This window comes from Amphibalanus amphitrite, unplaced genomic scaffold (assembly GCF_019059575.1).
Source record: "Amphibalanus amphitrite isolate SeventyFive unplaced genomic scaffold, NRLGWU_Aamphi_draft 000006F_arrow, whole genome shotgun sequence".
Classification (NCBI taxonomy): Eukaryota; Metazoa; Arthropoda; class Thecostraca; order Balanomorpha; family Balanidae; genus Amphibalanus; species Amphibalanus amphitrite.
In genome coordinates this window covers 1,549,475-1,559,927 of record NW_024881502.1, presented here as the reverse complement: position 1 = coordinate 1,559,927, position 10,453 = coordinate 1,549,475, and the positions used below count along the sequence as shown (strand labels likewise).

The 10,453-nt window shown below is 46.4% G+C and overlaps 2 long non-coding RNA genes across 3 annotated transcripts; one reads left to right on the top strand and one right to left on the bottom strand.

The window, feature by feature from the left end:
* Positions 1–1,209: 1,209 nt before the first annotated feature.
* Positions 1,210–10,249, bottom strand: LOC122377646. 2 transcript variants are annotated; one of them, XR_006255894.1, is made up of 5 exons: positions 10,062–10,249; positions 8,946–9,056; positions 7,459–7,652; positions 1,846–2,109; positions 1,210–1,593 (listed from the first exon to the last, which is right to left on the bottom strand). It is a non-coding gene; the product is annotated as an uncharacterized LOC122377646 (long non-coding RNA). The 2 variants fall into 2 exon arrangements; XR_006255893.1 differs by lacking the exons at positions 8,946–9,056; positions 10,062–10,249 and adding an exon at positions 7,914–8,130.
* On the top strand, positions 4,562–5,351 carry LOC122377651. Its single transcript, XR_006255895.1, has 2 exons — positions 4,562–4,758; positions 4,979–5,351. It is a non-coding gene; the product is annotated as an uncharacterized LOC122377651 (long non-coding RNA).
* Positions 10,250–10,453: the final 204 nt, after the last annotated feature.

Here is a 10,453-nt window from a genome sequence, read left to right as displayed (position 1 = left end):
AAGCGAGTACCTGTGCCATTTATTGATTACTGGGCTGCAGATGTACAGTGCGCAGACGAACATTGAAAACGGCGAGCCGTCGAGCGTGGGGAACGAAGCCAGCGGCCACGTATTATGCTAAGTACTTTCCAACTACACCACTCAAACTACACCACCGTCTAGTGTCCTATGCCGACGACACCCAGCTGCTAGACTCCGCTCATCCTAACAATCTGTCCGTCCTTAAAGCCCGACAGGAGGACACCCTCCTAGCTGTCCTTTCCTACTTCACATACAATTCCTTGAAAATGAACCCATCCAAGACCACCCTGCTCCTTGTCGGCACATCCCAGAACCCTAAGGAAACCTCCTCCTTCCATCTTAACTTGCCAAACCATGTACTAACACCCTCGCCTTCTGTGAAGATGCTGGGTGTAACCCTAGATCCTACTCTTTCCTGGGAAAAGCACATCTCCAATGTTGTCAAAAAGTGCAATTCCATCCTTTTGTGTCTGTATAAAATTCGTCATCACCTCAACCCCGAAACCCTTAAACTCCTTATCCAGTGTCATGTCTTTTCACACATCCTATACTGCCTCTCAGTCTGGGGCGGGGCTGCTGCGTGCCACCTTCATCGTGTGCAGAAGGTGGTCAATTTCGGGGCGCGGGTTGTGTCGGGGGTGCGCAAGTATGACCGTGTCTCGCCGGCCCTGGCTTCGCTGGGCTGGTGCGGCGTCCACGAACTGGTGGCGCGGCGTGACAGCGTCGGCGTCTACAGGGCGTTGAGAGACCCGCGCGCCCCCGCCGCAGTCCGCTCTCTGTTCACCTCACGTGCTGCCGTCTCTAGGCGCACTACCCGGTCGACGGAGGCGGGCGCTCTTGAGCTGCCCGCCTTTCGCTTGTCATCGTCACGCCGGGTTTTCTCGTACCGGGCAGCCTCGTCCTGGAACCGCCTGTCGCCGGCCGTCACTGGCTCTGGGACCCGCGCCGAATTTCTGCGTCGGCTTTAGCTGCATTGTGTGACGATGGTCGGCAACTGTACATATACTGTATTTTAAGTGATTTTTATTTCATGATGTGCTCCTGTTTTATCCTTGTGCCCTTATGTATTCTGACTCGGACCAAACAGTAAGCCAGCACTTGGAATTGTCCGTAAATACATTGAACTTGAAGTTATTTGGCTAGGTCATAATGATAAAATGCAATTCATATCAGAGCAAACTCCAGGCGTAGTTTATATAGCTGTTAAGCATAACTCGTTTTTTTATTTGACACCCTTTAATAGTACAGCATGTGGTTTGGCACGTTCACACCACAAAGTCATCAACAAAGCAAACCAGACTTGGCACACTGGAGAACAAATTAGGCTCAACGAGGATTCGCCTCGTGACCGATTACAGAAATAATCATTGAAAGAAACCTGGCTATCAAAGCGATATCGTGTGGAAACGTTGGAGTCGGCCCACCCGGAATCTCGGCTCCCCGACGAGGACGCAGGGCGACTCCCGGCAGCTCTTGTACCAACGCCAAGCGAGGTCGGAGCCAGTCGCGAAGTGGGCGCGCCGTCGGACAAGATGAGGGCCCGCGCGCACCGTTTGGACGACGGCCGATAACCTGCCACAGGGGGGGGGGGGGTCGTACATGTATGTTAGTGAGTGGTGAAGAAAAGAGCAGAAATGAATAACGTGTACTCTTAACAATTGATCACAAATGTAGTCACTATGATGAGCCATCAAGAGCCATACGAAAGCGCCACGCCGACGTTCACATTCCGGAAATGAGTATACGCAAAGCGAAATACATTTGCAACTACACATGCGTTATACACGTCATATAAAAAGTAACATCAGCTCCAGATCGACTCACCCCCGTCATCTCGCAGCTTGGCATCTGCGACACCAGCTCCGGGTGGGTTGCAGTACGGCCGGGTGCAGCGGCGTGCGACCGTCACGGCAGGGCGGCCGCCAGCCCTGCAGTACGGCCAGGTACAGCGGCGTGCGACCGTCACGGCAGGGCGGCCGCCAGCTCCGGGTGGGCTGCAGTACGGCCAGGTACAGCGGCGTGCGACCGTCACGGCAGGGCGGCCGCCAGCTCCGGGTGGGCGTGCGCCGTGGAACGTCGTAGGCCGTTCTGCAGGACAAAACGATCGACTGTCAGCTGTGAAGGCTGACGAGCCGAGAATGGAAGGCATGTGAGGCAACTATTCGTTAAAGGAAGGGTGCCACCTTCCGAAATTTTTGTTCTATGAATCTATTTTACTTATTTGAATTTTTAGACGTGGTTAGCGCGTCCACAATATACAAAAAACCGAAACATTGCATTTAATACATTGGCCAAAAAAAATATCGTTGTTTATATCACCACTACAACTCAAGGTCGTTTGATGTGGCAGCTAGGACGGCTGGCATATCCTGTTGTCATGGCAACATATCATTCTGCCATTTGCATTGATGGCGCAACTGAGACAAAAAGATGAACAAATAAAAAGGAAGAAGATAACATGATTTGAACTAAGTTGTAGTAAGTAAGTTGAACTAAGTAAGATACGTCAAAAGAACATCAAATAAGTCGAGTAAAGGTTTTTCCTTTACAATGCTTAAGAGATCTATGGAACCCTTCACCCTTCATGCAACTTACTAGAAAAACTTCCCAATTAAAATTTTAAAACTTAAGTGTATACCATAAAGAAAAAATATACCCTTTCAAAATGATAAAACATGCTTCAAAAGTATAACTTTTATACATACCTTTGCTGATTTCATGTTTTATAAAATACCCTTAACACGACGAGGAAATAGTGCTGAAGATTTTTGCCTGCCCGAATGCTGGCAGCAAAACTCGCAAATGATAACTTCACGTGCGGATTCAATGCTGACCGTCTCGAGCATAGGTAAGTGAAGCCGGTTTTTAGGTTCATGTGAGGCTAATCTTGTAAAAACTGCGTTATGTCCAAAAGGTGGCACCCTTCCTTTAAATGTTGACACCAAACATGACAAAACAGCGCAAAGGGCCGTTCCCAGCCGTAGTATAGCTGTTAAGCATCACTTGTTTTTGATTTGACTCTCAAGTTGAATAGGTATCTAATGCAGCATGTGGTTTGGCACATCAACATCACAAAGTCATCAATAAAGGAAACCAGACTTAACAGACTGGAGAACAAATTAGGCTCAACGAGGATTCGCCTCGTGACCGATTACAGAAATCAGGGCACTAAAGAGTCGGGTACTCCAAAGTTTTTCCTAGTATATACTAGAATTATACTATATCATCTAGAAAAACAACTAGAACTGGGAGCTTTTTACTATATACCGAAAATTATCCTAAGATATGGCTGCGCTGAAGCGCGGCGCAGCTGGCGCTCGTGTTTCAATACATTGCGCTTCATATTTATACACAAGACTTACAAATTGTGCTGGCTAAGTATTTAATAACTATCGTGTGCATTAAAAAATTGGCTCTTCATTATGCATGGAATTGTTTGAACAAAGGCCTTTCTGAGTAACTGTGTGCAAATTTGCAAACTGCTGTACTTGACTGGGTGGTGGGCCAGCCTCATGCTTTCTCATTCTTTCACTGTTGCGTAACAATGTTTTAAAAAAGAAGTTTCAAGGAATTTTATCAATTGTGATGCATGGTGACACCTTTCGACTTAGCTGTGAGCATATTTGGTATAATCGTATTGCAAAGATTGCGTACACCGGCTTTATCTGTTTGCAATGGCAGCTTTCGTACGACATTTGTGTATTGTCTTTTCTATGTTGGTCACTACTCGTTTGTATGAATTTTTAGAGCCCTGACAGGCTGATGAAGGAAGACTGAAGTCTTCTGAAAGCTATCATTACTAAGAAATGAAGCTGGTGTTATGACTTATGAACAGTGAACAGTGTCCCAAAATTTTATTTCAGTGTGAAAAATTGTTCTTGAAAATTGGAGATGAAAGTGGAAAATTGATTTCAGTTGGATGTCATTTCCCACCCAAAAACTGGCAAATTTTGGGACATTGGTTTTGAACAAACTTAACAATACAATATCACTGTCCCAGGCTCTCGCTGAATAACATCAACATATAACATAATGCTTTGTGTAAGCATCTCGTACAACTGTGTTGCTTTGATAATGAAATCAAAACACATGCATCCTGCATCCATGAAAGTGGATAGTAAGTAGAAAGAAGCATTTGTTGCCACATGTAAGTGATAATTGTGCAATTTCCTGGTAATTTTAGTTTGTATGAAAATGCTTAAGATTTAGGTGATTGAAACTAAACATGGAAAATAATTTTTAGGTCAATTTTTACTTTTTCTTTTTTAATGTTGTTCTTGATATTCCACTTCACTCAAAACACACCAGTTCATAAGTTATTTCAGGGCTTTCACAATAGCCATGTCTTTGTGGTCAATCATCCTCAGAGCAGCCTGAGTCAATTCCATTCATAACTTCCTTAGCCATATATCTCTGATCCTTTTTCAGGACAAGACATGCACTACTACATGTACGCTGTGCCTGGCTCAAGATTCCTATATGTAGCCAGGCTGCCCTACCGAGCGCGATACAATGAACTGAACTGAAGTGAACTGAACCGACACTGGCAAAATGAATGCTTCCTTGAACAAAGCTAACCAAAGGTGCCATCAACTGTCTTAATCTGAACAGGAAGGAAGCCTAGTTTTCAACATAGACAACAGCTTGTGTGAAGCTGTCACTTTCAGGGTGTGCACCACCCAGTGTTCATTTGTTAACATCAATAATGTGTGACCACGAAAGGAAACCCTTCTGAAGGTAACATCTCTCGACCATTCTAAGATCCTGTTAACAATCCACTACCTTAATATCAACAGGTCTTTTAAATAACCATGCATTAACTATTCCTCTGATAATGCTTGTTATGTTTTCAAATAGGTTCATGTTCTTTCATCCTGATTTTTCAAAGATAAGTATCACTTGAGTTTGTTTTTATTGCAAGTGTGATGCATGTAATTTCATCTTCATGTTTTCTCAGATCGAAGATCCTGCTCGCAGCTATGCCTCATTGCCTACCATGGCCTCATTGCCTCTTTGAGGTTTACCGTAGTGTTCTCCGTCTGATTGTGATGTGTTGAGGATGAGCTGAATGTTACTGATATTGATACCTGATATCTAATTGTGGTCAATGTTTTGTAATACCGTGACATTTTCCAATGCCAAAGTTTATTTCCAACGAGCCAAAGCTTATTTGCATTGCACTTACGAGCGGTAGTGTGATGTGTAGAACGTATAGTAAGTAGGTACGATTGGGAACCACTTACTCTGTAACCCAAAGTGGCATGTTTGCATATATGAGAATGTTCAGTGTTCATCGTCTTTAGATAATAAAAGCATTGGCATACCAGGAAGTGGATTGTTCGGTAGTCGCCTAAAATGGTATCACAGCTGCAATTTTGACACCATCGTGTTCGTGATGCTTAGCCACGTCGAATGATATGCTTTTTCTATGGGTGAGGTCAATTTAGGATGTTGACCTCCGTCCAATGTCAGGTCAGGTCATTACCTCATGATGAGGTCAAGTTGCACGTTATTCAATTCGGAAGGTCTTTCTGAGTCTATTTGTGTCTTTTCCGTCTAAGATCACTGTCAGCGCCAAAATAACTGTCTCTATATCCCCCCCCCCCCATCGGCTTATAACCCGCGCACCGACGGGGGTCTGCGCCAACTTAGTACCGACGGGGGGGGGGGCGGATGACCGCCCCCCCCTGAGATCTCGAGAACGAAGCAAGATAGCGACAAGCGGTAAACGGCATCGGATACGCACGGACAAGGTCTACAATTTTTACTAAGGTCATTTTCAGGTCAGGTCAAAGATGACGTCACAGGGGTCGAAAAAGTCAAAATGGCGGCGCTAGATATGGAGAGGGTTTTTCTCGAATAACTTTCGAAGTAGTCGAGATAGGAACAAACTAAGGGCATCATCGTGATCCTCTCGTCAATCCGCATCGAATGATATATATGTTGACCTCGAAAGGTCAAGGTCAAAGGTTGACCTCAGGTCACGTGACCTCGAGGTCATCATGTATATCATTCGATGCGTCTTGACGAGCTGAACACAATGAGACCATCCGCGCGGCTGTATCTTGTTCCTGTAAGGAGTTATTGGCAAAAAACCTTTGGTGACCTTTGATGACGTCACATGACCTTACAGCTGCCCAACAGCAAAACAGACCTCAAGGTAGTGAAGGTTGATCGTATGTGAAGTCATGTATGGTATATGGGGCCATTCCGACCCGTTTTAGTGGTAAAAACAGGGAGTTGATTTTTCCCCCATTGACTTATAATGGGGAGGTCGCGAAATTGACCTGACCTTAGGTCACCGACATCAAAATTCCGAGATATACAAATTGTAGCTACTAATGACCTTATAACATCCTGCGACTTTCAAAGGCCTCCGACATCTACTGTAGCTCTGGCACGGTGACAAAGTTGCAAAAAAGTGACTTGAGGTTGGGTCATTCAAAGTGACCTGGTGACCTGACCTTAAAAGTTAGGAGGTTCAAACTTGCACACCATGTGTAAAATTGATGAGAGAATAGTCATACCAAATTTCGCGGCGCTACGCGCCGCGGTTTTCCCGCTATCCGCGAAAAACCTCAGGGGGGGGCGGATATCCGCCCCCCCCCCGTCGGTGCGCGGGATAATGGCCAGAGCACCTGACCGACCTGACGTTAGGTGACCCTTAGGAGAAATCCGAAGTTAACGCTTTTGAGAATAAGGGAGTTTGATAAGTTCTGTAAGTTTCATCTACCTGCGATAGATCTCCTTGAATTGATGGAGTTGCTATGTTACGACGTTTTCTAGACCGTGCAGAGGTTCACTTATGACGTCATAGGTCAGTGACCTGACCTGACCTGAAAATGAGGTTGGTGCCACAAAATCCGGCTTGAATCAAAGGTCAGGTATACCAACTTACAACCCTCCATCACCAGCGCGCTCACCCCTACTTTACTTTGCAGCAATGGTTTGCCGCACATTAACGATAAAAGTTTTGATCTGTCCGAGATTCGAACACAGGACCTTCCGATGTATCAAAAACATGGGGTCATATATAGACGAATATCTCGAAAACGGTTGGATGGGCTTGAACTTTTCGTCCCAAAAATGGAAATAAAAATGTTGTAGCTATCTTTTGACATACTTTGTGTGCGGATGCCCACACTACGAAACCTTGAAAATCGAGCGCGAAAAGTCGCATTTTAACACGCAACCCTATGGGCTAGTAGGAAAAGTCACGCCCATGCTGCCATATGACTTTGGAGGGGGCTGACAGAAATAATCATTGAAAAGACAGCAAACGATACGGTTAAAACTCTATGCATCGGTCTGGTCCCAACTCGATTATCAGTAATCGGACCGACCACAAGCAATAGGTACGCAATAAAGACGTTCTGAATCACATGGAAAATAGCAGGTTTCTATACAAGCTGTTCCCTTCACAAATCCAAACCAGACCTGGCTATCAAAGCGATATCGTGTGGAAACGTTGGAGTCGGCCCGCCCGGAATCTCGGCTCCCCGACGAGGACGCAGGGCGACTCCCGGCAGCTCTTGTACCAACGCCAAGCGAGGTCGGAGCCAGTCGCGAAGTGGGTGCGCCGTCGGACAAGATGAGGGCCCGCGCGCACCGTTTGGACGACGGCCGATAACCTGCCACAGGGGGGAGGGGGGGAGGGGTCGTACATGTATGTTAGTGAGTGGTGAAGAAAAGAGCAAAAATGAATAACGTGTACTCTTAACAATTGATCACAAATGTAGTCACTATGATGAGCCATCAAGAGCCATACGAAAGCGTCACGCCGACGTTCACATTCCGGAAATGAGTATACGCAAAGCGAAATACATTTGCAACTACACATACGTTATACACGTCATATAAAAAGTAACATTATCAGCTCCAGATCGACTCACCCCCGTCATCTCGCAGCTTGGCATCTGCGACACCAGCTCCGGGTGGGTTGCAGTACGGCCGGGTGCAGCGGCGTGCGACCGTCACGGCAGGGCGGCCGCCAGCCCTGCAGTACGGCCAGGTACAGCGGCGTGCGACCGTCACGGCAGGGCGGCCGCCAGCTCCGGGTGGGCTGCAGTACGGCCAGGTACAGCGGCGTGCGACCGTCACGGCAGGGTGACCGCCAGCCCTGCAGTACGGCCAGGTACAGCGGCGTGCGACCGTCACGGCAGGGCGGCCGCCAGCTCCGGGTGGGCTGCAGTACGGCCAGGTACAGCGGCGTGCGACCGTCACGGCAGGGTGGCCGCCAGCCCTGCAGTACGGCCAGGTACAACGGCGTGCGACCGTCACGGCAGGGCGGCCGCCAGCCCCAGGTGGGCTGCAGTACGGCCAGGTACAGCGACCGGCAAGAGCGTCGCACAGCCCAACGTCAGGAAACGTCAGCAGCAATGAAGCCGCTCACAGGTGGGATGCTCCGCGTGCAAACTGCTTAGCTTTCAAGAAGCGTCGCTTAGTCGCCACCACAGGCTTCGAGGATGTAGATGGCTTCTGAGCCTGACGGGCCGCCAGCATCTGAATGTGGTCGTTCCGTCGGAGTCCCGCCGCATGTCGCAGTCGAATGAAGGTTCGCAGTCGTGAATACAGGGTGATGACGCGAAGGTCAAGCCGTGGCCACTTGAAGCTGAGCAAGTAGCAAGTAGCAACATAATGAGTATTGTGATACATCTGAGATCTGATGAAATGATTGAAGTCATGAATTTCCATTTCAGACTGACCAAGGATCATCTAAACTTGATGCAATTTCGAAACTGACAAACGTAAGACAATATGTGCATGAACATGAGAGGAATTTAAAAATTTGAAGCTCATTTAATGTTAAGCTGTTTGGATTAAATTATTAGCATTCAATTTGACCTTCACCTTAGCATTACCATTATTGAATTATTCTAGTTTACAAGTGATGAGTATGAGGCTAGTTACAACAACAAGATTACCTTCTCTTGAAGTCATTCCAAGCAAATAGGGTTGGACCAGCTTCTTTCTTGCCATTCCTAAAATGACAAGAGCACACTCTTGAATGCTCATTGGGCTTTGCATCTTGTCTCCTGTGAAAAAGCAAAGCAATAAAGTTGGTTCTATTAGCAGAAAATGAATCAGACAGCATGGCCCTGCTTCACGGCAAGCCGTAGTTACCTACTCAACGCAGCTGGGCATTGGTGCTCATTTTCAAAAGAATTTAGAAATGTCAGTGAAATATCTAAACAATTTTGCCAGCATTTCCATTTGGACAGAATTTTGTCAGCATTTCCATTTGAACCTGAATGTGTTATGTGGGTAGCAGCGTGCAGTGAAACAGGGCCCTGCTCAGCAATGCTAAGCAAAGGGTGGAAACAAACAGTTGAAAATGAAAAGACGAACGAGCTAGAGCAGCATCTCCACACCAGCAGACTTCCTACATCAACCAATCTACAAATACACACCAGCAAGCACCAAGCAAAATCAGCAATTTTTACAACCAAATGTACCTACCTAGAGATTTGGGTAGGTACAAGTGGAGCAGACGTCACACGAAGGTTTTCCAGCTAAGGAGAGGCGCTATACCCGGAGATGCTTCTTTCTAACCTAAACGCCGGTGGTGGTAGCGCCTTCACCCACTGTTCTGGAGGCACCACCGAGATCCGAACTCAGGATCTCCTGTTTACCGGAAAACAAACATAACCTAACCTGGCCTAACCTACAAACCTACAGCGCCTATCTTTGGTTGGAAGGCCTTTGCGTGACGTCTGCTCTACTAATGCCAAAATTTGTACTTTTGGTAAGATTAACTGCAACAAAAGGTATTGTACCATTTGAGAAACAAAGAAACGTGCCGACTGAAAAATATGGATACAAAGAATTGCAGGGACAAACATTTTCCCGACAAGTAATTGCGCAATGAAGAAATAGGTAAGGTACTTAAAAAAAATTGTCCTGAAATCACCTAGAAGTTACCCAAGCAGGTACTTAGCAAAATGGTGTGAGCCTGTGACGGTTGCATATCTAAAAAGTCATAAAAGCAGCAATATCACGATAATAAACAAAAGGAGATATCACAATGTCGCATGACGAACCTCATCAGTGTAGTCCATTTCTTCAACTCCCCCTCGTCCCGGGGCAATCGGAAGAAGGAGCACTTGGACTGGGACCTGGCGCTGGAATGACTGCATTGAGGCACAAAACAAAAAGGCATATTTGCTCCTTAGATGTAAGACTGAATCATCTCCGAGATTATTCGCCCCAACAGCACTCAAACTCGATGAAAAAAAGCGGGAAAAGCCAAAAGGGCGACTCAATGCACATTCCTTATTAGCTGTTCAAAGTGCACTTTCATAAAGATACGGAATGCGCTGATTGGCTTCAACGTGATGCGCTAACGTCACTCAGCGTGAAAAAGCAGCCGTAAGCGGTTTTTCGAATATATATCGAATAAATGTATTGTTTGCGCAGTATTTGTAACAACAAA